This window comes from Bidens hawaiensis, unplaced genomic scaffold (genome assembly GCF_021521415.1).
Source record: "Bidens hawaiensis isolate Kalapana, Puna unplaced genomic scaffold, B.hawaiensis_p1.1 tig00004192_1, whole genome shotgun sequence".
In the NCBI taxonomy this organism is placed as follows: Eukaryota; Viridiplantae; Streptophyta; class Magnoliopsida; order Asterales; family Asteraceae; genus Bidens; species Bidens hawaiensis.
The window spans coordinates 735,140-760,567 of NW_027491249.1; the positions used below are offsets into that span (position 1 = coordinate 735,140).

General features: G+C 34.5%; 1 pseudogene; it reads right to left on the reverse strand.

Moving 5' to 3' along the window:
- Positions 1-4,986: 4,986 nt before the first annotated feature.
- Positions 4,987-15,777, reverse strand: LOC143625686 (deoxypodophyllotoxin synthase-like; annotated as a pseudogene).
- Between the last annotated feature and the right edge of the window lie 9,651 nt (positions 15,778-25,428).

A 25,428-nucleotide genomic window follows, 5' to 3' on the forward strand; every position in this document is an offset into this window, starting at 1 on the left:
GACCATGTGGGATATTATTGGGCTCCCGCCCTAAGATTCGGATGTCTTCTATTGCGATAATGTGGTGGTGGTATACCACGATAGTCCCCTAGTTCATTGCTGCTAAATAAGGTAGTCCTTATCCTGATTTGGGATTAGACTATTCTCATTTTTTGTGTTGCTTACGCATAGTTTTTGGCTTTGTGTCATGCGCAGACGTTTCATGCGCTTGCGCATAGGCTTTGGCTTTGTGTCATGCGCCACACGCAGATGTTACATGCGCGTGCGCGTAGACTGTGGTTTTGTCATGCGCCACGCGCAGATGTTGCATGCGCGTGCGCGTACACTGTGTCATGCGCCACGCGCAGATGTTGCATGCGCGTGCGCGTACACTGTGTCATGCGCCACGCGCAGATGTTGCATGCGCGTGCGCGTACACTGTGTCATGCGCCACGCGCAGATGTTGCATGCGCGTGCGCGTACACTGTGTCATGCGCCACGCGCAGATGTTGCATGCGCGTGCGCATAGACTTTATGTCCTGCGCCACGCGCAGATGTTGCATGCGCGTGCGCGTAGACTGTGTCATGCGCCATGCGCAGATGTTGCGTGCACTGATGTGATATGCGTGAGCATGTGATGCGTAAGCATATGTAATATGCGTGAGCATATGTGACTAAACCCGGTTTTACGACCCTAAATTTATTATGTTTGGCTTATTTTATTACATGGACTAATACAATGTTATTGGGCTGAGGGGGTTTTGTGTCATGCGCCACACGCAGATGTTGCATGCGCGTGCGCGTAGACTGTGGTTTTGTCACGCGCACGCGCAGATGTTGCATGCGCGTGCGCGTAGGCTTTGGTTTTGTCATGCGCCACGCGCAGATGTTGCATGCGCGTGCGCGTAGACTGTGTCACGCGCCATGCGCAGATGTTGCGTGCACTGATGTGATATGCGTGAGCATGTGATGCGTAAGCATATGTAATATGCGTGAGTATATGTGATGCGTGAGCATATGTGGTGCATGAGCATATGTAATATGCGTGAGCATATGTGGTGCATGAGCATGTGATATGCGACTGCGCTCAAGCATCATGGTGGTGCGCATGTTGAACGGAGCGGAGCCGCGTTCGGTCTTGTATTCGGCACGAAGCCGTATGGGTTTATGAGGATTCCCAACCTTTAAGTTTGGCGCATGGCCTTATGGGTTTATGAGGATTCCCAACCTTTAAGTTTGGCGCATGGCCTTATGGGTTTATGAGGATTCCCAACCTTTAAGTTTGGCGCATGGCCTTATGGGTTTATGAGGATTCCCAACCTTTAAGTTTGGCGCATGGCCTTATGGGTTTATGAGGATTCCCAACCTTTAAGTTTGGCGCGTGGCCTTATGGGTTTATGAGGATTCCCAACCTTTAAGTTTGGCACTTGGCCTTATGGGTTTATGAGGATTCCCAACCTTTGAGTTTGGCGCGTGGCCTTATGGGTTTATGAGGATTCCCAACCTTTAAGTTTGGCACTTGGCCTTATGGGTTTATGAGGATTCCCAACCTTTGAGTTTGGCGCGTGGCCTTATGGGTTTATGAGGATTCCCAACCTTTAAGTTTGGCGCGTGGCCTTATGGGTTTATGAGGATTCCCAACCTTTAAGTTTGGCGCGTGGCCTTATGGGTTTATGAGGATTCCCAACCTTTGAGTTTGGCGCGTGGCCTTATGGGTTTATGAGGATTCCCAACCTTTAAGTTTGGCGCGTGGCCTTATGTGCGCATGCACGGCGACGGAGTGGTGATTCGCGGGCCCGCGTGCATGGCGGAGATCTTTTGCACAAAACCCACATGGTGGTTTCCGCGGTGGTTTCCACGGGCGCTCACGCATGTCGGCGGAATGGTGATCCGCTGGCGAGCATGCGTAGTGGCAGTCTTCTGCGCAAAACCCACATGGTGGATGTTTTTGCGCGAAACCCACATGGTGGTTCCCGCGGCGGCATATGCATGGCTGCGGAGTGAGAATCCGCGCGCGCGTGCATGGCGGCGGAAGTCTGGTAATTTTTGGATCTGCAATTTGAGAGTTAGATCTGTAATTTTAAACCTAAAATCCAGGTCTGTAATCTAGATCTAGATCTGTAAATCAGATCTAGATAGATCTGAAGCTCCTAGCGGAGAGAATTTAAAACCATCACAGATCCGGAGGCTTGATCATCCGAATCAGGCAGTTTCTTCTTGCACAGATCTGGAAGCCTCTTTTAGATCTATGGATCTTTTGAGCTTTAATAGAACAAGCCTTGAAGCCTTTTTCTGTAAACTTCCAGATCTGGGTTTTTCCTGGGAGAGATCTGACAGCCGAGACGAAAATCGAAGGGTAGTTCGTTGCCGTCCCACGGATGGCGCCAATGTCGAAACATGAAATGAATCTGACCTGATCCATGACGATGTTTCCACGGATTTCGAGATGAACGAACCACGTCTTGATCTTCTTCTCCGTCTGCTTGAGACCTGCAATGGCTTTTCGGGGGTGTGGAGGTGACTGCTAAGAAATCCTAAGGATCTCTTGTTTACAGACACAAAAATATGGTGATGGCTCTTATTGAGCATGACCCCTTAATAAGGAGGTGGAGACCTCCTTATATAGAGAGCCTCATGGCCACCATCATGGTACCCTAATGGGCCTAGCCCAGTTAGGGTTACCTCCACAAAACCCCCTCAGTCCAATAACATTGTATTAGTCCATGTAATAAAATAAGCCAAACATAATAAATTTAGGGTCGTAAAACCGGGTTTAGTACCATACCCCTATAATAACAAAATTCATTAAATTAAAGTTTGTGTTTTAATCACTATAAGCAACTTAATATCAATATTTGATAGTTTATTAAATAAAATCAGGAAATAGTAAAGCAAACTTCAATAATTAATTATTTGATGAAGTGATTAATAATTTTTCTAATGACCAAAATAATCTAAATTTCAATACTTTTCCACTATTATTGAATCTTTTCTTAACTATTTAAAGTGAAACATTGAACAAAAGAATTACAAAATTGATTATTATTTATTAGAGCCTTTTTTTCACAACCAAAACATTGAGCGTTCAAATCTTACAGCATAAAAAAAATATAGAAATTGCTGTTAGAAAATAATAATTAATAAAGACCGATATATGTTTAATTTATATCATTTAATTTTAATTTCTATAAAATTACTGACAGCAATTATACAATATAAAACTTAAATTGTTTCTTTAATTTTTTTTAATTTAAATAATATTCCTAACATGCATATTAAAAGCAAGTATATCGTCATTGATGGTTGTCTGGAATTCGGTAGAATGAATGTTGAATATTTAATGAAGGTTGAATTGAAGTAGAATGATGTTATCAACCTTTATTAACATGTAAATTTGAGGATTTAGTAAAATCAGTCTCATAATAATATTTTAACAATATAGTTTATTCATATACTTTTAGCTTGTAATTGCACATTTGGAATTACCTGTGTGAATTTGAGAATTTCTGATATGACCCGAAACACAACATGAACCTAACACGAAATTCACATGACACGACACGAGATTAATTCTTGCATGTTCATGAGTCAAGAGTTCAAGACTTCAAGTCACTAACACTAGAGGTGTACAAAACAACCAGTTTGGGACCGGTTATATGCAAACCGAATCAAACCGGTTTGAAAATAGAACCGGTTTCACCCAAACCGGTTCCCAAACCGATCCAAACCACCGGTTCTGGGGTCGGTTCCCCTTATAATCTACCAAACCGGTTTTATAACCGGACCGGTTTAAGAGAAACCAGTTTTAAACAGGTTCTAACCCAAACCGAACCGAACCAACTTGGACTAGTTCTACCTTTCAAGCTCCAAAACCGGTTCAATTTAAAAACCGGTTCGGTTTGAGAAATAAATACACCTCTACTAACAACCTTCCCATTTCCCATTGTTGTGGTTGTGGGTCAAATTGCTGAAATAAGTTTTGAAAGCCCATATTCAATTATATCCAATGGCCATGTTAATTGTTAATTGATGAAAAGCCCATCTATTATGGGCCCTATGTTACTCTGACTCGGTCAGTTTTTTGATGCAAGGCCCATTTTTTGAGGGGCTAGATCTTATTGGTAAAATCATTTTATTAATAAAAAGTTGTTAAAAAAACATGGATTTTAGAAAACAAGTTATCAGGCTCAAAAACAGTAAAAGTAAGTTTTTGATACTAGAAATAACATGGAAAAAAAGGCGGGAAGGTTTAATTTTAGGGGAGAAAATCTAATTTTGTGACGCTTAAATTGACTTTACGTGTTATAGCTTAAAACTGATAAATAGTAATTACTAGTTGGAATGTTCTGCATGTTACGCCATAGTGCATTTAGTTATATTTATTAACTTCAAATCGGTTCATTTGTTCAGAACCAAAATAAGTGAGTTTAGATAACCTTCAATACGATATTTAAGACTGAAATACACTTGTGGAAGCATAATTGATCATTCAATTTGGTTTTACCTAAGTTGATTAATCGGTTCGTCAAATTGCAATTTTAGGTCAATTTTAGTTAAAGTTCTCTTCTTAGTCGATATTTGCCCCTATTTTACCCAAGATTCGGAATTATACCTGGAAATCTCAGATTTAATGTTTATGTAATTCATAGAATTTTCTTCTTAGTTGATATTTGTCAAAATCCACCAGAACACATACATCTGGTTTCTTGATTAAAACTAAACTTAACCAACAACTCATAAATCAAATACTAAAAAAAAAAAAAAAAAACTAAACTCCTACTTATAAAGGTGCCAACCTCAAAGGTTTAAAGTGGACAACTACAAAGTGACACATACATTAAGTCAATAGATATTCATAAACCGAAATGGTGACACAAGCGGGAAAATCTTTAATTACTGAAAATGATAAAACATGAAACAAGCGAAATATTAAGCATTTAAGCACACCGGAATTAACCATTTCACAAGCAATACACACAATATCAAGATTAAAAGAGAGAAATTAGATCAAAGTCCACAGTAGGCTTTAAGAGGGTATTTCAGCTTTCTACCATTAATGTTAGTATGGTAATTAATATACTTGTAGTGATCAAATGGCTTATACTTCACAGGGTGATCTTCATCAACCAGTTCTTGAGGTGGTTGTATCTTGAGATCTCGGAAATATGACGACACCACCATCGAAAATCAATCTTTCTTCCCTTGCATCGTCACCCTGTGGAATGGTACTTCCATTCTTCCGTTTGTCCATGCCTAACAAAATTCAAAACATAAAATATCTTGTATATATATTATATATAAGTGGTAAATGGTTCATATTTTCTTACAACAATTCATATTTTTTTACGTACAAATGCGTATGTTAAATACATAAAAGTAACATTAAGACTTTGTGCATATGGTTTTTAAACTTTTGAACGGATACTTAACTACACATGTGTAGATAATATATAACCTATACATGACTTATTTCAAATGTCTAAGAACGTTCTATATACATTTTTTTTTAATTTTGGAATTAATTAAGTTATGAATAAACATTATGTTTTATTCATCTATTTCCTTGTATCATAAAACTTTTTAAAGTTAAAAATAAAAAATCTATGTTCTCAAAAAAAGAAAAAAATAAAAGCTTGTTGTGTTTGACACTAACCTATATATATATATAGGGAAGGTTTCAATTAAAACTACTAAAATACTTAAAAACTTGTGAAAACAACTTTTAAACACTTTTGTTTTCATTTTTTTTCTTTTTATATGTTATTAATTTTTACTAAATTAAAAAAGAAATAAAAAAAGTATGTGTAATTCGCGAAATTACATATATGAAGCTCATAATCTACATATTATTTACTTCGTGCAAGATACATACATGTATTTACATAATCATTTAATCTACATATATACTTTTTTCTTTTTTGTTTTGACAAAGATTAATAACCTATAACAAGAATGAAAAAATAAAATTTTAAAAAGTTAGTGTTTAAAGTGGTTCTCACGAGCTTTTAAGTTAAAGATGGTTTTCGTTGACAAGTTACCATGCAAACATCCCCGGCCATGACTATAAAAGACGAGGGTGAAAGATCAACTTCAACCCATTTCTCATCCTTTGTCTGAATCTCCAAGCCCTTTCCTTGCTCTTTTTGATGGATAATAGTTATGAAACTCTTATCCGTGTGAGGAACAAGAGCTTGTTGTGGCTCATCTCCTTCATGGTTTTGGTATTTATTGAATTTAAGGATATAATCTGTCGTCCCAAGGAGTGATTCGTAGTGTTTCTCTACCCCATAACTTCTTGCCACCATTCTCATCACTATCACCTCTAGTTCCGCCACAGCCTTTGTAAATGTCAATGCAGTTTCACTAAAACATGCAAATCATAAGTTGTAAGTATTGAATATAGATCGTTTTACTTTTGGTCAAGTAAAATTTATTTCAACTATCATTAAACTTATCAAGTTTCATTAAAGACGTTTAATGCAATTTAACTGAGAAACTCTACTGTTTAATTACTTAAATGTTAGGTGTAAGTACAAAACTAAGGTTTCTACTCTAAAAGGACCTTTAGAGACCTTGTATACTATGACATTTGTTAATGCTCGAATTTTAAAATTTTGTTTCCGCTTTTATTACGCTTATGTAACCGAATCCTTGTAATTAATAAAACCGTGAATTTTTATTGATTATACTATGTTATTTTACATTTAATGTATCTATCAAGTGCATTTTAGCCCCTTCACCTTTGTGTTTACAACTTTTGATCACCAAGCCAAACCCGAAGGACCGAATTGCAAAATAACAAAACATTTTTCCTCCCTTTCTCCCTTTCCCCGTCATCGCCGGCGACCCCCACCCCCTTTCCATATTTTTGATTCAATTGACCCGCGAAATCCGGAGTTTATGAATGCTTAACCTCCACTCCAGTCGTTCATATGGAAATAACGAGTAATGGACAGCCAAGACGAATCAATTATAATCAAATTCATTAACTCGAGCCGCGGACTAAAATCGAACTTGTTAGCCTATAAATACTCAACCAAAATGCAATTAACTTGTACCTCGCACTCCCTAGCACACTGCGACTCTAATCCCTAGGCAATTGCAAGTAACAAACTTTCCTGAATCATTTCGAACACCTGTTCCAGCCGCAACTTTAAATGCTTATAACTCGATCAATTCGCAATCGTTTCAGGTAATTGTAACATGCATTGGTATCGCAATTTAATCCTCTTCAAAACCCCTCTGTCAATTTTGATTGACAGAGGGTGTAAGATCCGATTGATAATTCTAGGGTTTATAAGGTTTGGGGGCTTGTTTGCATATCTGGTTATATGTAATCGTTTCTGTAAGTACTAACGAGTTAGACACTGGCCCAGATGGCCAGTGCAGATCACGCAAAACACCTGAACCAGCCAAGGGCGCGGGTTCGATCCCCCCTGGTCAGGTTTTGTTTATTTTTTTTAGTTTTATTGTTTTAATTAATATTATTAACTAAATTATATAAAAACCCTATATTGTTTACACTCGTTTAAGCAAACCGAACCTCAATAAATTTCTAAAATAAAATTTCAAATTCATATATTTAAATATATAAATATATATAATCTTTTATGTCTATATATATTTCTTTTACCTAAACAATAATAAAGATCATAATAATAATAATAACAACAACAACGCTTAATAACAATAAAAATAAATTTGTTTCTTATATTCTTTTTTTTTTCATTTAGTTGAACCTCGTTAAACTATTATAGACTTCATAAAATGTTTTCATTGAAAAGCTGGTACTTTTATTTTAAATGTTTCTTTAATAAACAAACATGGCTTTTCAATTATTTTTCTAACGATTAAAATTAATAAAAATTGAATTACACATTTACCAATAATTTTCCGGAATATAACTAATGCATTAACGACCCCAAATCCATTGCAAACCCATCTCTTTGTGTTTTGTTCATTTATTTCGTTCAAGTATTTATTTTAGTTACGCTTTAATAATTAGGACAAATTGTCGAGAATTCTCGCGGGACCAACTAGCTTACTCTAATCTTTATCGGCTTCTTTACCGTATTCCTCATTCCAAGTGAGTTCTTCATAACCCCATTTTAACGTTTTATAATATTTTGGGGGTAGCACGTCACAAACCGATTCACTTATATCGTACATGTTAATATTATTCGTGCATATTGATTATACATGAACTCGCTTGCAATGTGTTTATTGTTTTTATGGTGGAAGTTACGCAAACGCAAACGCATACACATAGTGGGAGGGTCCGACGGGACGTACCCGCGCCGTCTAACGTTACGACTCCGGTTGTTTACGTAAGGTAGTTCTCATTTCCCCGACTTCAACGGCTTCGGCTAAACGAACGGGAGGACGACACTATTTGATTTCATTTACTTTACGCTTGAATACTTATTGCATTACGATTGTTGAATCGCGAGTTTCCTATATATATGTATACGCAAAAACTTATGAAAACTCACCAACTTAATTGTTGACAAAATATATTATTTTCAACGTGTTACAAGTTGAACCGATGGTGTGCTAAGGACGAAGATCATTAGTTTGCCTTAGGATATTTGAATAAAGAACTTGTTTACTTTTTCGATGAAGTGTTATTGTTTTCTTTTATTTATGAACAATGTGTGCATTTTTGATGATATGAAATGAATTAAATATAATTAATGTCGCTTTAATAGCGTTACGAGCTCATGAATGATCTGTACGTTACACCCAGGCATATTCCGCTTAAAGCCAGGGTGTTACATATACTCTATAAGGACTTTAAAACATAAAACACACAAATCGTTTCCGGCAACGACACAAATCTTTTTCAAGTGAATTTCAGACTCGTTAGACGAGACACATAATCTGTTTAAACGAACTATGTCAAACATGTTTTTGGTTTACTTCAATTATAACTCATACTGTAGTTTTCTATTCAAACTTTCTTTGTTTTTCATATCTATATCATATTTTCTTTACAAATCATAGTAATCCCTAGGGCCGACCCGACCCAAATGACCCGGCTGAACAAAAAAAAAGTTATGATATAGACATATAACAACGATAAATTTTTGACCGCTAAAATTTTCGATCACTATAAAAAAAGGCTTCTGGGTCCTGCCTAGGGGTGCAAACGAGTCGAGCCGAGCCCAAGTTCGACTAGTCTCGAGCTCGGGTTGTTTAACTTACGCAGAGCTCGAGCTTGAGCTCGGCTTGTTTCGAGCTCTATTTTCAAAGCTCGAGCTCGGCTCGTGAGTAGATTTTGAAGCTCGAGCTTGGCTCGGGCTGGACACGTTTACTATTTATCAATTATTTTTTTATATAATTATAATTATTTTTATATATTTTTTTCTATTATAATCTTATGTATAAAATAGTATTATTTATTTATTTATTTTATTTTATTTTTTCATAACATTATATATATTAACTAATAATTATTAAATATATATTTTAAAAAAATATATAAATGACAGGCTCGTTTAGGCTCGAGCTTGGTAAGTGATGCTCGGGCTCGTTTATTAAACGAGCTTACTTTTAGACTCGAGCTTGGCTCGATTAAGCTCGGGACGATCGAGCTTTTTAACGAGCCGATCTCGAGCAGCTCGGCTCGTTTCACTTTCCCTAAAGAACAATGAATAAAGTTACCTAAAAGTGTCATTTCCAGGGGGCCACATGAGTTTTGTAAACATTTCAACTCCTTGTTTAGTGGTTGCATTTTCAATACTCAGTCTTTCAAAACCTGGATACTCAGGTACCTTGCCAAAATAACCATGACATGCTTCATCTGAAGTGTTTAATATTTTGACTTCATGTGGAAGATCCAGCACTTGTTGTGATTCAACAAAAATTGCATCATGAAGTTGTGAAGACACCCCATCATATTCGGCTATGAAGCACCCGTATACTTCGAGTGCACGTATAACTTCACCGCATGTTGTCGCCCAAGAGCTCGAGCTTGAGTTCAGCTCGTTTACGGACAAGTTGATAACAGAAGGGAAGCCATTATGAATAAGATTATTTTGTTGGTAATTAATGAACAATTCTTTGTGGTACTTAATAGACAAATTATTGGAGTGTTTTCATGTTATTTTAAATGATTTAAGTTTATTTAATATTTCACATGTCTTTAAATAACTTGCTAAACCTCATTTTATAAATAAACTAGTATTAACAAATAACAACCCCCGCATTGCGGTGGGAGGGTGTAAAACCATGTGTTTACACATCCACTCCGCTTGAAAGCAAGAAGTTATCACCACCGACACCTTCGGCCACTATCCTTTCTCTCGTGGCCAGTAACTATCGTTAACCATTAAGAAAATCGAACAAAAAGCATAGGAAAAAACATTGAACCACACACGCTTGTTGCGTCGTGTTAGCACACAAAAGTTACACCGAAACAAAAAATATAGAAAAGAATAACTAAGTCAAATTAACATTTACGCGTTTCAAAGGGACCAATAAACGGGAAAACATTAAAATAATTGTAAAAGATGAAAAGTATATGAGACCAAATTTAAAAATGAAAAAAAGTTGGGGGCTAAAAGTAAAAATATTTTATGATATATTTGTAAATTATGAAAAGTGAAGGTCAAAATGTCAAGTTGATAAAAAAAATTACTAAATCACAATGTACAATTATATATGCATGCAAACTCCCACAAATCTACATATACTAATAAAAGAAAGGAAAATTGGAAATTAATAATCCCACATTTTGTGTATTGGCCGATAATAATCCCACTTTAAAAATCACTACCAACGGTCCCACCTTTTAACTATTTTTGTCTCACTAGTCCCCAGTTAAAAAATACTTAACGTCGTTATGTTTTTTCCCTAGTTTCAAACCGATATTTTAGGGCTTTTGATTAGAAGAACGATATGAGTCGACTGATGTAAAACTTATCTCGAAACGGTGATTCAAATGACTTAATTTTTGTTGATTGGAAATTCAAGCACCCCAATTAAAACATTGTTTTGTCGTTTGGATCACCATTTCGAGATAAGTTTTACATTGATCGACTCGTATCCTTCTTCCGGTTAAAAGCCCTAAAACATCGATTTGAAACTAGGAAAAAACTTAACGACGTTAAGTATTTTTTAACGAAGGACTATTGTGACAAAAATAATTGAAAGGTGGGACCATTGGTAGTGATTTTTAAAGGTGGGATTATTATCGACCAATACACAAAAGGTGAGATTATTTATTTCCAATTTTCCTAAAAGAAAATAATCTGGACACATAGCATTCTAAGGTTAATCCTCACTATCAAATTCCTGCCTAAATCACTTCTCTTCTATTGATAGAAAAGAAAAAAAATTTCTTTGTTCTAAATATAGTATTGATTATAAACTCAACATACCGTATTAATTGGTCAATCTCTATTATTTGAATTATTAATGCTATAAATTATATTGTAAACATACTTAATATAAAAAATATTAATATATATAATAATTACGTGACATAAAGATATTTTCTTTAAAATTAAAATGTATATAAAAGAATTTGTGTTTAAAGAATACACTAACATTTAATTTTTGAGACATCTTCATATTGAAGAAAACTATAATAATTTTGTTTACATTTTACAAATATCCAATGTAAGGCTGTGATTATAAGGATGTCATGAAAGCTTTTCAAAAAGGAAAATATAGTGTCTTTTTTTGTTTATGATTTAGGGTTTAGGATATGGAGTGAAAAATATTTTTGTGAAAGGCTTTAACCACATTCTTCAGATCTAAATGCCGCATTGTTTTAAATGCTGCTTCCAGTGGTATTGCTTTTTACATTAATTATCTTTTATTTTATTTGTATTAAATTATTCATCGTAATTTATACATTAACTTATATCGTGTAATACACGGGTTTCTAAAGCTAGTGTGTGTGTGCGCGCGTGCGTGTGTGTATAGGGGATGAATCTTACAAGAAATGATATTATAGAGAGAGGTGCAAGAAGTCGATTTCAACCATTGATGTTACTAATCAATGGTCATTAACAAAAGTGACATTTTTGTAATTAATAAGAATTTATTATAAGGATTAATTTAATTAAAAAGGGTAACGTGGTAACTTGTTTAACACAATTAAAATAAAAGAAGAGTATAACTCTCAATGTTCCTTGTTAAAAGCTTCGACCTTTAATTTTTATTGATTGATAATTAATTGAATTCAATTCATTTGTGATGTATTTAATTTTCTTTTATTTCATCTATTATTATGATTGTCTTTTTTCTTGTTTTTTTAGTGTTTGTGATATAAAAATTTGTGCAGGATCCATATATATATATATAGTGTGTGTATGATACATACACGTATAGTGTTTGTGATATAAAAATTTATGTAGGATTCATATATTGTTGTTTAATGTAATTAAAAAAAAAGTTTATTTTGTAGTATGTAGTTTCATATATGTACAATGTATGTGGTATTTTAATTGTGTATGTCTAATTTTATCGTGTGTAGGATCATTTATGTACTATGTACTGTGTAGGTTCGTATATGTACTGTGTAGGTTCGTATATGTACTGTGTATATGGCATTTCAAATTGTGTATGTATAAATTTTTATCATCTGTAGGTTCATTTATGTACAGTGTAGGTTTATATATATACTGTGTATGTGTAATTTTTTTATCGTATGAAGGTTCATTTATGTACTGCGTACGTTCGTATACATTATTTGTCGGTGGTATTTCTATTTGTGTGTGTGCATTTTTATTCAGGTGTAGGTTCATTTATGTACTTTGTAGGTTCATTTAAGTACCATGTGTAATTATCAGCGCTATTGAATTTTGTAACTATCATCTAGACAAATATATGAAATTCAAATTAGAAGAATAAAAAAAAATATGGATTAATCGCCAAATTGAATTTGACTAAACAATCAAGAATTCAACATTGGTTGATTTAACTATATATTAAAAAATATAAAAAAGTTGTAACTTCTCTATGAATTATGACCTACCAAATATGAAAAAACACATGATCTTTTACTATAACACCCTTGCCATTAAATAAATGCTAAAGTAAAAGAAAAAAACGTGGTTGGTCGAATTCATTTCTCGCACTTCTCGCAATAAGAAACACTTCTGAAATGAACCTAATCCTAATCCTATATATATATATATATATATATATACATATACTAGATTCTGTCCCCCGTATTACGGGGGTTGTTTTACATTTTTCGTTTTTTAATATTTATTTTTTGAATTTTAATTTTCTTTATTGTAAGAAAGTTAATAATATACTTAGGGTTTGATGATGAAAGGGTTTCATAAATAAATGATATGTTATAACCCGTTTAAAAACTATCTGGATTTGGTGACCGATGACCCGCTTATGTTTTTTACTATAAAATTGTTTATTAATTATAAATAATATCTTTTCTTTTTAAATTGGATATTAAATTTTAGTATATCCCTATTTTATAGGATTTTCATATAAAATAATTGTTAAGATTAATTTTTTAATTTAATGAGATGTTAAAACCCGTTTAAGAGCTATCTGGTTTTGGTAAGACCCATACCCATGAATTTGAGTTAAATCAATGAGAGACCTCCATTTAAAAATCAAGCAATCTGGTGGCTTCTATAAAAGAGGGGAGCGACCACATCGCGACACGTAGGATTTTAGAGTTTTCATTTATATATATTATAGATAGATATATATATGAATTTAATATTGTCCGTTATTTAAATGATTTAAGTTTATATAATATTTATTAACACGTGAAATTTAATCTTGTCCGTTATTTTAAATGATTTAAGTTTATTTAGTATTTATTAACGCGTGTCTTTAAATAACTTCAACCTTATTTTCTAAATAAATTTAATATTGTCTGTTATTTTAAATGATTTAAGTTTATTTAATATTCATTTAGGTCATTTTCACATGGCCAAGTGGGTTATATTTGTAATAGTATACTAGCAAAGAGCTCGCGTGTTGCGGCGGGGATGCAACGGGAATTCGTTCGGTCCGTTATGAGACCCGCATTTGGTATAGTTAAATTTATATTTGACACGGTTTAAGATGCTAAAAATATTAATTTTATATACTTTAGGAAAAAAATAACTTAAAACACAATTATGTATTTAAGTTTTTTTTTAAATCAACAAACGTAACTGAGGTAGTTGACGGGGGAAATGAACTAATACAAGGGGGATTTGGTTGACATGGGGTTAATAATGGTTCGTGGAAACAAATAAAATAAAATAAAAAGAGTTGAAAATAATATAGAGGTGTAAGGTATTCCGATTTGGATTTCATCTTACATGGGTCAACCGTGTTAAATTTAGAGATTTAACTAAAAAGAAAACGGGTCAAACCTTGTCAAGAGACATTCATGACTCATAAGAAAAAAAAAACATATAGGAAACTAATGCATATTTTTAAATATATGTATGTATATACGCAACCATATCGAAAGTCGCTCCTACAACAGTTGGTCATATACTGCCATCACTATTTTAGTAATTTACAAAATCTAAATGAAGTCTCGGACGCTTGTTAACATCTTAAGTAGTCTGGAAGGTGCATTCGGAGCCAATTTGTTTGCAACTCCCCCTAAACATAGGCAACCTGAAAACCACAAAAAAAAAGTTGGTTACAGTTGCTCAAAGACTAATACGAGATTACAAAAGTTTAAGAAAAACAAAAACGAAAAAAAATAAAAATCTATGTTGTGGACCTCATGTTGCAATAAAGCACTTTTTGCAGTTAACGGTTCTGATATGGCAGCAATTGCCTTAGCACCTCTATGATTTCTGAGTCCAAATAGAGTTGCAATCTTTGATGCATGCCTTTTTCTACATTTAAAATGATTTTTCCGTGTTAATGTTAATTTCCACTATATTGAATATTTCAGCATGTTTCAAGAGAAATATTCAACAAAAAAAGATTTTTAAAAAGAGGTAACAAACCTTAGTTTATTTACAGAAGAGCAACAAGCAGCAGCTGCAACTGGATCAACTGAAAGAAACGGTGATGCTTGTATTTTGTTTAACTAATGACCACAATCGATTAGTCAAAGTCGTTTAACTAATGACCAAAAAATGGTTGAAACGGGCCAAAACCAACGGCATTTCTGATGTGGTCTCCTTCTCAAGTCTCAACCAGGCCCGGTTTCAACACCGGGAAAAGCATTGAACCGTAACATAAAAGCTTAACATTTGGATGTGCGCGTTAAAAGTTGTTACTCCGGTTTAAATAATAAGATGCAAAGACACTTGTAATCACTTAAAGGCAAAGTTAAGCGTATGAACATAAAAATATAAAAAGATCAGAAAATTAAAAAGGAACTTGATTTGACCATACTCCATTTTGGTCAGGCCCGCTTCGAACCGAACCAAGTTGGCACTTTTCTAAAACAACCCATTGAGACTCAAACCAAGTTGAGACTTTTCTAAAACGGCTCATGGCGCTCATTTAGACCGAACAAATTCTACCCATAACTCAAGTTTTATCGATTGACCATTATCAATAGTGTGAAAAGAGCACCATTTGTTATACACAATGAGAGATTGAAAGTTACAGCTCCTTGTGTTGGCTGAAAGAACAAATATAAATATTAAAAGAATAATAATTACTTTATGAAACAAGAATTATAAGTATATTAATTGCCTGAAAGTTATCATGATATAGCTTTGCAGCCTTGCCATGGGCCAATAACATGTTGTGCATAACAAAAAGAGGCTCAACATCATAATTGCCAGCAAGGCAGTTGCCAAAAGGCTGTGAACAGTGATTCGGTGGATAACCACCTCTTTCATAAGCCATTTCTGCAAACAAGTTTGGTTCATTAATAGTGATCCAATACTTTACACGGTCTCCAAAACTTTTGAAACAAATTTCTGCAAAATATACGAAATCGTCCCTACAAGAAAGTTGTTAACAATAACCAAATCAAAAAAGCTATCAGTCGATTTTAAGGGTAGTATAGACATTTAAACATATTGCATTCGTGTGTCAAGCCAAAATCTGTATCACTCTTCGAGTTCTTAATGCAAATCATTATGGTGAATTGTCACAAAAGGCTCGATTCCTGTATAAGTTCGCCTTATTAATCAAGAAACCAGAACAAAATTTTTTTTTTTCGTTTAAAAGAAACAAGTGTTTTCTTACCTTTTAAGTATAAGATTATCAAAGATCTTAATTTAGAAGGTGATTTGCCTAATAGCATCAAACTTATTAAAATGAGTTTATTAAGTTTATACATGTACAATAGTATTATATAACATCTACAATGACATATAACCTTGTACATGGGAATATGTAAATTTAAATAATGGTTACCAAGTCTGCTTATGAAGACCAACAACACGTTATGGTGCCTACAACAGAAAATTCAATAAAACCAGCCACACGTTCTGGTGCCTACAACAGAAACAAAGATCATATTTATATAACAGATGAAGGTAGGTGACTTTTCATAGGGATTAAAAAACTAAAAGTAAATCAACTATGAAAAGATAAAATGTAATCTAAATGTATGTTAATTAAAGGCTAACATCAAGAACCATCATTCAAAATATGATGTTTAATTCAAAGTGAAACAACAAACATCAAACTGAACATTCAATATTGAACAAAATCATTAACAAGATACCCCAATTAAACCCAACCCACACAAATCAAAAGAGGCCACAAATCATATTGTGCTTTTGATCAATTGATTGAACAAGCATCAAAATCGTTTATGCGGCTAAATGATTGACTAAACAAGGTGAAAAACAAATTTGTATCCCATAATTAAATCAAATACCTGAACCTGCAAACGATGAACCCTAACTGTGAACCCAAATGATCGAGATTAAGCTTGGATTTATATCCACACAACATACCTAATATAACAGAAAACATGACTGGTTACAAAATAGTAGGTTAAACTGCAATTGATAGATCCTACCGAATCGATTATGTAACAGTTAGGTCAATAATGAATCACTAACAATTGATAGATAATTTTGTGAAATCGATTATGTGCATAAACAATTTTGTAAAATTGATAGATAATTTACCTTACGTTCGGTCGTAGGAGAACTAGAAACAAGATCGTTATCAACAATCAAAATCCCTAATTACCCAATTAAGTGATGGAGAGATATTGACATCGACTGAAATAGACGTCGGAGAGGCTGCCGGATAATTAAACAGTGCTGGATGTCATAAATATTATGGCGTCTCATCGGAATGTGTTTAATTACCATTTTCTCCTCTTGGTAGGACAAAACACCGAGCATAATTCGAGCTTACTTTAACAAATAATGATTGTCGAACCTGGTTTCGAGCCTAGTACCATGGCTACATAAATAAATGTCAACAAAGCAATTTATAGTGTTAGTGTTGGTAGCGCTTTTTTAGAAGCTAAAGTTTTTCTTCAATCTATTTTACCCCTTGTTTCAAATGAGGCAATAACTTATAACCATTTAGTTGTAAGCATAAATCTTTGTTACTAGACTAAGCTAAAAGCTAGCTAGCTACCCATTGTTGGTATCTAGCCTGCCTTTAACATTAATAATTTGGTCACAAAATATATATTTATTTTTTTAAGCATTAATAATTGATAATTATATTTGTGTGATAAATTTAAGTTATTTTATCAATAACTGTTAGTTTAACAAAGCCATTAAATTAAAGTTTAGGTTTTAATCATTATAAGCACCTTAATATCAATAATGACAACAAAATTTACGCTACTTTACGAAAAATACAGGGGGGCTAGAGCCGCCCCTGGCCCTCACTAAGCTTCGTCCCTGGATGATCTGGTAGGCCAATAACCCGTCAGTAATCCAAATTGCCGTTAAAGAAAAAACTATTAAAATCATCTAAGTGTTAATACTTTTCCAACAAAGTTAATTGCAGTCACTAACAAGTAACAAGTAACAACCTTCCCATGTCGTGGGTCAAATTGTTGAAATGACATTGCAAGGCCCATATTCTAATAATTTCAATGGCCTTGATGAAAAGCCCATTTATTATGGGCCCTTTTTACCCCGGACTCGGTCGGTAACTCAGTATTTTGGTGTAAGGCCCGTCTTTTTAAGGAGCAGATCTTGTTAGAGGTGCAAAAAAACGGACTCGAAACCGGACCCCAAAAAAACCAAGAACCGGTTTATACCCGAACCCGTACCTGATCCTACCCGTAGGTTACAGATAGGATATGCATTTCAGTACCAAAACTCGTACCCGAACCCTGTAATACCCGATTTGTACTCGGTAATACCTGAAAACCAGAACCGGTTCCATACCCGGAACCAGGTTTTTACAAGGTTTTTCAAATACCGATCTATACCCGAAATTACACGAAAAATACCCCTAAAAATGAAACCCCTAAAAAATCCAATCCATACCCGAAAATTACCGGAAAAAAACAAAACCCAAAATATGGTTTTTTCAATACTCCCAAAAAAATAAGTTATTCAAATACCCAGTTTTAGAATACCCTGTTCTATACCTAATTCAAACCTGATACATAGGGTTTGATTTTTAGAGCCAATACCCGAACCCGAATTGCCAATACCCAATTTTCCAATACCCGATCATACCCTAATCTAGTTCCATACCCGAAACTAGGGGTGTGCACATTTGGAAACCCGATGCGACTCGGATGAAGACCGACCCGACCCGATAACCGAACATTACAAATAATAGAAACCGAAGACCGGACCTAATGTGGCGGGCCGGGTTTCGGTCTTTAATGGATTCGGTTTTCCGGTCTCTTGTTAACGACCGAACCCGATTTCAGCTTCAATGCAAAGGCTATCTTGTTCAATCTTGGAGTGAATTAAACGAATATGCTTCTTCAATTCAAGATCAAATCTTCAATATTCAGTAGCTTTGCTGTTGTTCTTCGCCATTATTCCAGGTATTATAAACTAAACTGATTAAATTATCATAACAGGTATAATTGCTGTTTAAACTTGTTAATTAGGGAATCAATTCAATAAATTATCTATTTCTGTAGTTTTTTTGTGTGTGCACACCAACTGTTTAATGAAATGTCCAACTCAATTTACGTTCATAATCACCTGCTACTTCGTTGATCAGATAATACGGTTTTTATGATGGGCCATGTACGTATCTAAGTATATGTACTCCTATTTTTTGGGGATTCTGAAATCGGTTTTTAACGGTTTTAGTCGGTCTTCAATGGATTCGATCCGAAACCGATTAGGCATGAAACTAAAGAACGATTTTATAAGTTTGTAAATAGGGCCGGTCCGGGTTTAGGTTTTATCGGGTCGGTTCTTCAGGTTTTTTCAGGCTGGACCTAAATGTGCACACCCCTACCCGAAACCGGGTATTTGAAAAACCTGATTTACACACCTCTAGATCTTATTAATGAAAAGTTGGTGAAACTTGGATTTCAGTAAAAAAAATAATTAAATAAAAGAAGAAGAAGAAGACCCCATTTTGTATAAAAAGAGAGAATTATTTATGTTCTTGATCTTTTACTTATTAGTGATTTGTTTTCTTTATTTAGTTTTACCTATGTATTTATACCCTTCGGGTATTATTGGTTTATTGTGATATGATAAAATAAAAAGAACAAACCAAATTCTTTATGGTATCAGAGCGGGTATCCCACCGCTCGAACCAACCTAAACCCTAATCAGTCGCCGCGCACAACCGAAACCCTACTCAGCTGTTGCCACCATAAACAACCATCAATAAATGATGTCCTTGAAGTAGTTTAATAATTATTAACTAATTTAACTAAAAATAGACACTAAGTAATACTCTAGACTCTCTAAAACTCGACTAAACTACTAACCGGCAAGTGAACCGATCGACTCTAGTAAAGCTAAGTAAGTCCGGATATCGAACCCACGAGACTCTTTAAATTACGTTTATTAGCTAATTAGACTCGACTACAAAACACGACTTATTAATTATATTTGTTTGGGGGATTTTAATTAAAATACTAATTTAATACTATAATTAAAAATAATTAAGAAAACAAGTAATTTAAACGAAAACAAAGTTTGTTATGAAAATAAGATATGATGAGAAAACTACCTATGCTAGACTCCCTTAAATTTTAGTAATGACTTGACTCCAAAGCTGATTCTCCGACTCCAAAGCTGCTGAAAACTCGTCTCGGTCGCCTTGGAACTCACCAAATTTGGATGTGGGGTTAAGGTATGATTAATGGTGAGTTTAGGGTCTTTATATAGGCAATAGGAGTCTAAAAATAGGTTAAGTCAGCCAACGATCGAAGTTTTTGGAATCCGGGCACCACATTCACCACCGCGGCCGGCCTCCCCTCCCCCGTCGCGCAGCGCACCAGCCCAAGGGGGGTCTGGTTTGTTTTGCTGGTCCGGTTCACTTCCTGGTTCGGTCCGGTTCGTTTCCTGACGTGTCGGTTCTCCGGTTCGGCTTGTTTTTGCTCGTTTTTCTCCTTCTTTTCACCGGAATTATAACCCGAAACCTAAAACATAAAACTAAGTTAGTAGTATACAAATCTTACGAGAAACCGACCAAAACTAATAAAATATTAAATAAAATATACATGGGATTTAATGAATAATAAACGTTATATCAAATATCCCCACACTTAACTTTTTTTCGTCCCTGAAAAAGTCTCATTGCAACGAGATCAGAATCGGAGAAATACAGTCTAACAAACATATAGGTTATCTTAAAATCTAGAACAACGCAAAAACTGCGATCACCGATATTGTTGTCCACTTAAACCCATGCCTTTGTCTTTACCGGGACAAGTAAGATCCAACTATTATTATTATTATTATTATTATTATTTTGTATATAATCTAGTGGAACCCACAGTCAAGACCCGCTTTATTTTAGATTTTACCGGATCAAACCACCCCAACTTGACTTAAACCTCATAATAGCAGATTAAAACTTTGTTGCACATTTATCATGAACAGCTAAGACGATCAAGGATATTGTTTATCCACCTAAATTTAAACATCAGAGTATACCAAGCAGCCATTAGATACGATTTAATGTTCAATTTATTCAACTGACTAGCAAGTATTCCCCACTACATGACAAACCCCCGTTAACAAGCAATACCCCGGACCCATTATCACACGTGATTTTACAAGTTTCTATCTGTCGGTTTACATACGTCGTGTCTCTAGTTGATCCTGTTCTTAATGGTATGGGACGCAAGTAAGAGGACCACGTATGACTAACAGCGGGATGATCACTGGATCATCAAGATTTTACTTCATTGTAATTGATGTAAGTGAGTGTAATGATTGCAATAAACTGCGGGTTTATGCTTAAAATGTGACATTTGAGCCAAAACAAGGTACACCTCAGTACGTATTTACCAATTAAGCAAATAAACGCCTGTTGCGTAACAAACGAACGATTAACCGAACGGGATGGGTTATGACCCAGATATCTCGGGGGGCCATCTATAAGTGATATACGATCTATACAAGCTAAAATATTAGAAATATGGTCTTAGTTTGATAGCAAACAAGTTAAACGAAAATATGCTCGTTTAACTACCCGCTATAGATTTAAATGCGAAAGATAGTTACAAACCAAGCATTGTATCATCTGTTAAGCCGAAAACGATTTACCAAACACTTATTGGAAATGTTTTAAGCGATCCGTGAAAATATTTTTGATTTTTACAAACATATAGTATGTTTTTATGAATTTACACAAAACTAGCCGAAAAACACTCGTTTTCGCGCTGTTTAACGCACCCGATAAGTTTTTCGCGCCAAAAACCGAACCCGAAATAAATTTAGACTTGGGTTTTCGTGTTCGGGCTTGTGATCCAGAAAATAGGCTTAAAATGGGCCCAAAATGGGCCCATATGTCTTCCGGATGTATTACCCACCCTTTAAGAAACTTTTAGTATATAATATCTCTAGATATTTTATGATCTAACTTTTTCCAGAAACTAAAAGAGTCCCCTGCTGTTCTTCAGTTATATCTCAATAAATTTAGGTATTTGACCATTTTAATCAATTTTTATACATATTAAAGTGTGTTTAATACCATAAAAACATATCTTGATTACTAAAAATCATTCCTAACCATGTAAAAATCCTAAAAATGGTCCATAAACATGTTTTGATTATAAACATGGTAAGAAACCTGTTTTGATAGTTTTTTTGGCCATAAACATGGATTAAAGAGTTGTTCTATTGATGAAACCTGCTTGGTTTGTGATATAGGACTTGTATCTAGCTTTCATAGAAGCACAAGAACCTGAAAACTTGATTAGAAAGTCGGAAACGAGCCAAACCCGCTAAGGTAATGCCGAAACACTCGCTTGCGGGCTATTTAGGTTAAGGTTATGATGTGCATATTATTAGGACTTGAAATTTTTCAGGGACACAGGGACCATGTCAATGAGTCTCTGTTCAAATTTGGTAATTTTTCGACCATCCGAGAATATTTGGTGAATTTATTACCGAATTGAGACGTTTATTTGGGAAAAATAGCTAAAATACTTAAAAAATTATGAAATTTTTCTGGGAACTCAGATTTGATGTATTTTGATCACATATGAATTTTGGGATCATTTGGAGAAGTCTAGAGGTTTTTTGTTTTTACGCGTTCGTGTGAATTTTTATAGCCGAATTTGGGCCGAAAAGAATATCTCATGAGCTTTTTACATTCTGGAATTGATACATGTTGATTTGGGACATGAATTGAGCATTCAGGAATTTTTGTGGAATTTTTGGAAATTGTTTGGGGTAAACGGATGATTTTCAGGCGAAATATAGCTGATAAAATGAATTTTTATAAATTAATAAATTAGTAAATAATTCCAGAAATATTTTTATAAAAATCTAAATATTTTAATTGATAAGTGGTTAAATTTTCATAATTTAATAATTAACGTTTAATTAATTATGCTAATTTAAAGATTGAACAAATTCAGTTTTTATAAAAACCGGCAAGTTCGCGACTAACGAACCTGCGGGAATATCAAAACACCAAGAGTGATCAAAAATCATATTTTTGGACTAATTAAGTAAAAACGAACTTTTCTATGAAAAACCTGGACAATCCGGATGGATTGTGCGTATTTCTTCTTAAATCAAACTGAATAAACGGAAACAGCCCCCGTGGCTAATTCAGGACCCCAGTATGTGATCATTCTTTATAACTTAATCATTTTATTAACCAATACATTTACCCAAGCTTATTTTCCCATAACTATTTTCTGAACGCGTAAACGAACAACTTGGCCCAGCTGGGAAAACGGGAATCTAAGCCAAGTTCAGTTTTAAGTATTAGACATTGAACAACATCAAAAACCTAAGCCTATTGCCACTTTCTGGGCGTTCCAGCTACACCCAGATTAGTTATACAGTTCAGTTTAGTATTGAGATTATAATAATATTAAAATATTAATATTATTATAATATTAATTATAGGAACTACTAATAGCAGACCGAACAAAACACGAGCTGATACAGTACTGATTATCTACTAAACCGTGAGTTTCATGACCCCACTCTTTACGAACTTTTGCGGTGAAAAGCATGTTTGATTACATATATATACCTGAAACATGTATTGATGTGAATTATCTAAGTGCTAACACACGAAAGTCCCCACTAACACAGTGATTAACTTCGAGCCGGTGGCTTGTGAATAGTACTATTAGTTTGACAAACCCAAACGGAGCCGGCATGTATTGCTGAGACTTTACCCCGTTTGCACATGACCATAATTATACAACACGCTATGTAGTGTTAGACATAGCTACTTGGGGCATGTTGTGGGCGGAAAGGGTCCACTGTGGTTGATTGAGCATGGGAAATGGATGCACGCAGCACATACAGTCAAGGCTTCACTGTAGCTTAGCATAATTACATCATTTACATACATACATACTTATTTCATGATTACAAGTGTTGACTTGTGAATACTCATTACTGTTTTCTTGAAACTCGTGAAACTCACCAACTCTAGTAGTTGACCCGTTTTAAACTGCTTTTTAGGTGTACCTAAATCGGAATGATTTGGTGATCTGTTACTTGCTCAAGGTGTGTGGTTGATGCTATGTGAATAGAGGCAAGGGTGTTAGTAGTAAGAACGTATAGTTAACGAACCAGTTTTGTTTGTATTGCCTAGACTGTAAAACAATGATAGAACAATGAGTTGTAATATATTGTAAATTAGTTTGTAATGTTTCTTTATAAACAATGTGTTGATACCAGAGGTGTCTGTTACATTCCCGTTTTACGCTTACGCATTGTGCTAGTCGGGGTGTGACATAAAAGCTTTTATTTGATTAAATATCCGAAGATACCCAGATGAATAACCGTAAAAAGACCCATGGTTTCCGAACCCGAGGCATCCCATCAATACAGGATTTAAGGCTATAAAACCATACGCCTATGAAGTGTTAACCACTAAAGCTAGAAGTGCACATTTTAAGTTTAAATCACAGGCTACACGGTATACTTTAACGTTTAAACCTACCCAAACATCGTATGATAGCGTATTCAAATTTCTTTAAAATTCATAATTTTCTACAATCAAACTAAAAATGAGGCTTGAGTATGGCCGACCTTTCATATCGTATTTTATACAGACTCAACATGTATCCCACTAAAAATCATATTTTTCGATAAAAACCAACTATCAAACTGCCCTTTCATTCTCAAGGCTGAGCCTACCGACACATCCCAAGTTAAATGCGTGTTCTTTAATTATATCATATTATTAGTAATTTGAAAAACCAATTCCCGATAGGTATCCTCATATCCCATTTATACGCAAAAAGAAACAAAATCAAGGGACATTTTTCAAAACTTTTTCAATTTTTTTTATATATAATTAAACTACGACTCAAGTGTCCTATCCCTACACTTAAATTTTGCATTGTCCTCAATGCAGGAACGGAAACACGACTCAAAAACTTAAAAACAAATCAAAACCTAAAAATACGAAAATAAATAAAAACAAAACAATGCTAAAAATTTATAAAAACAAAGTAAAAAGGAAAATACTTAGCTGGTAATATGCGAGTGAAGTATGACGCTAAAGTCTTCTTCCATAAATGCCCTTCAACTCCGAACGTGCTCCACAACCGGCATCTCTTTTCTCTCGTACACAAACGGAAGCGGCAACAATACAAACAATATCTAAAAATTCATCTTATCAACGTCGATAAATATAATCATTCAAAGTATGGAACCGGACCAACCAACCAAACTTATAAACATGAATAAAAGCAGCAAATAAATAATCAGAAAAGTATACTGCTCCAGCTGCTCCATCCCCACACTTGAATGTTGCATTATACTTCAAGGGGATCTTCACACCATCTTCCTTCAAAACTTATAAATAAAGAAAAACTACAAAAACTACGTTAGTGACTTAAGGAAAAACAAAAAGAAAATAGAAATAAAAATAAGAAAGAATATACAAACTCTACACTTGAGTTTTCACTTAACAACCTCGTGTAACAAT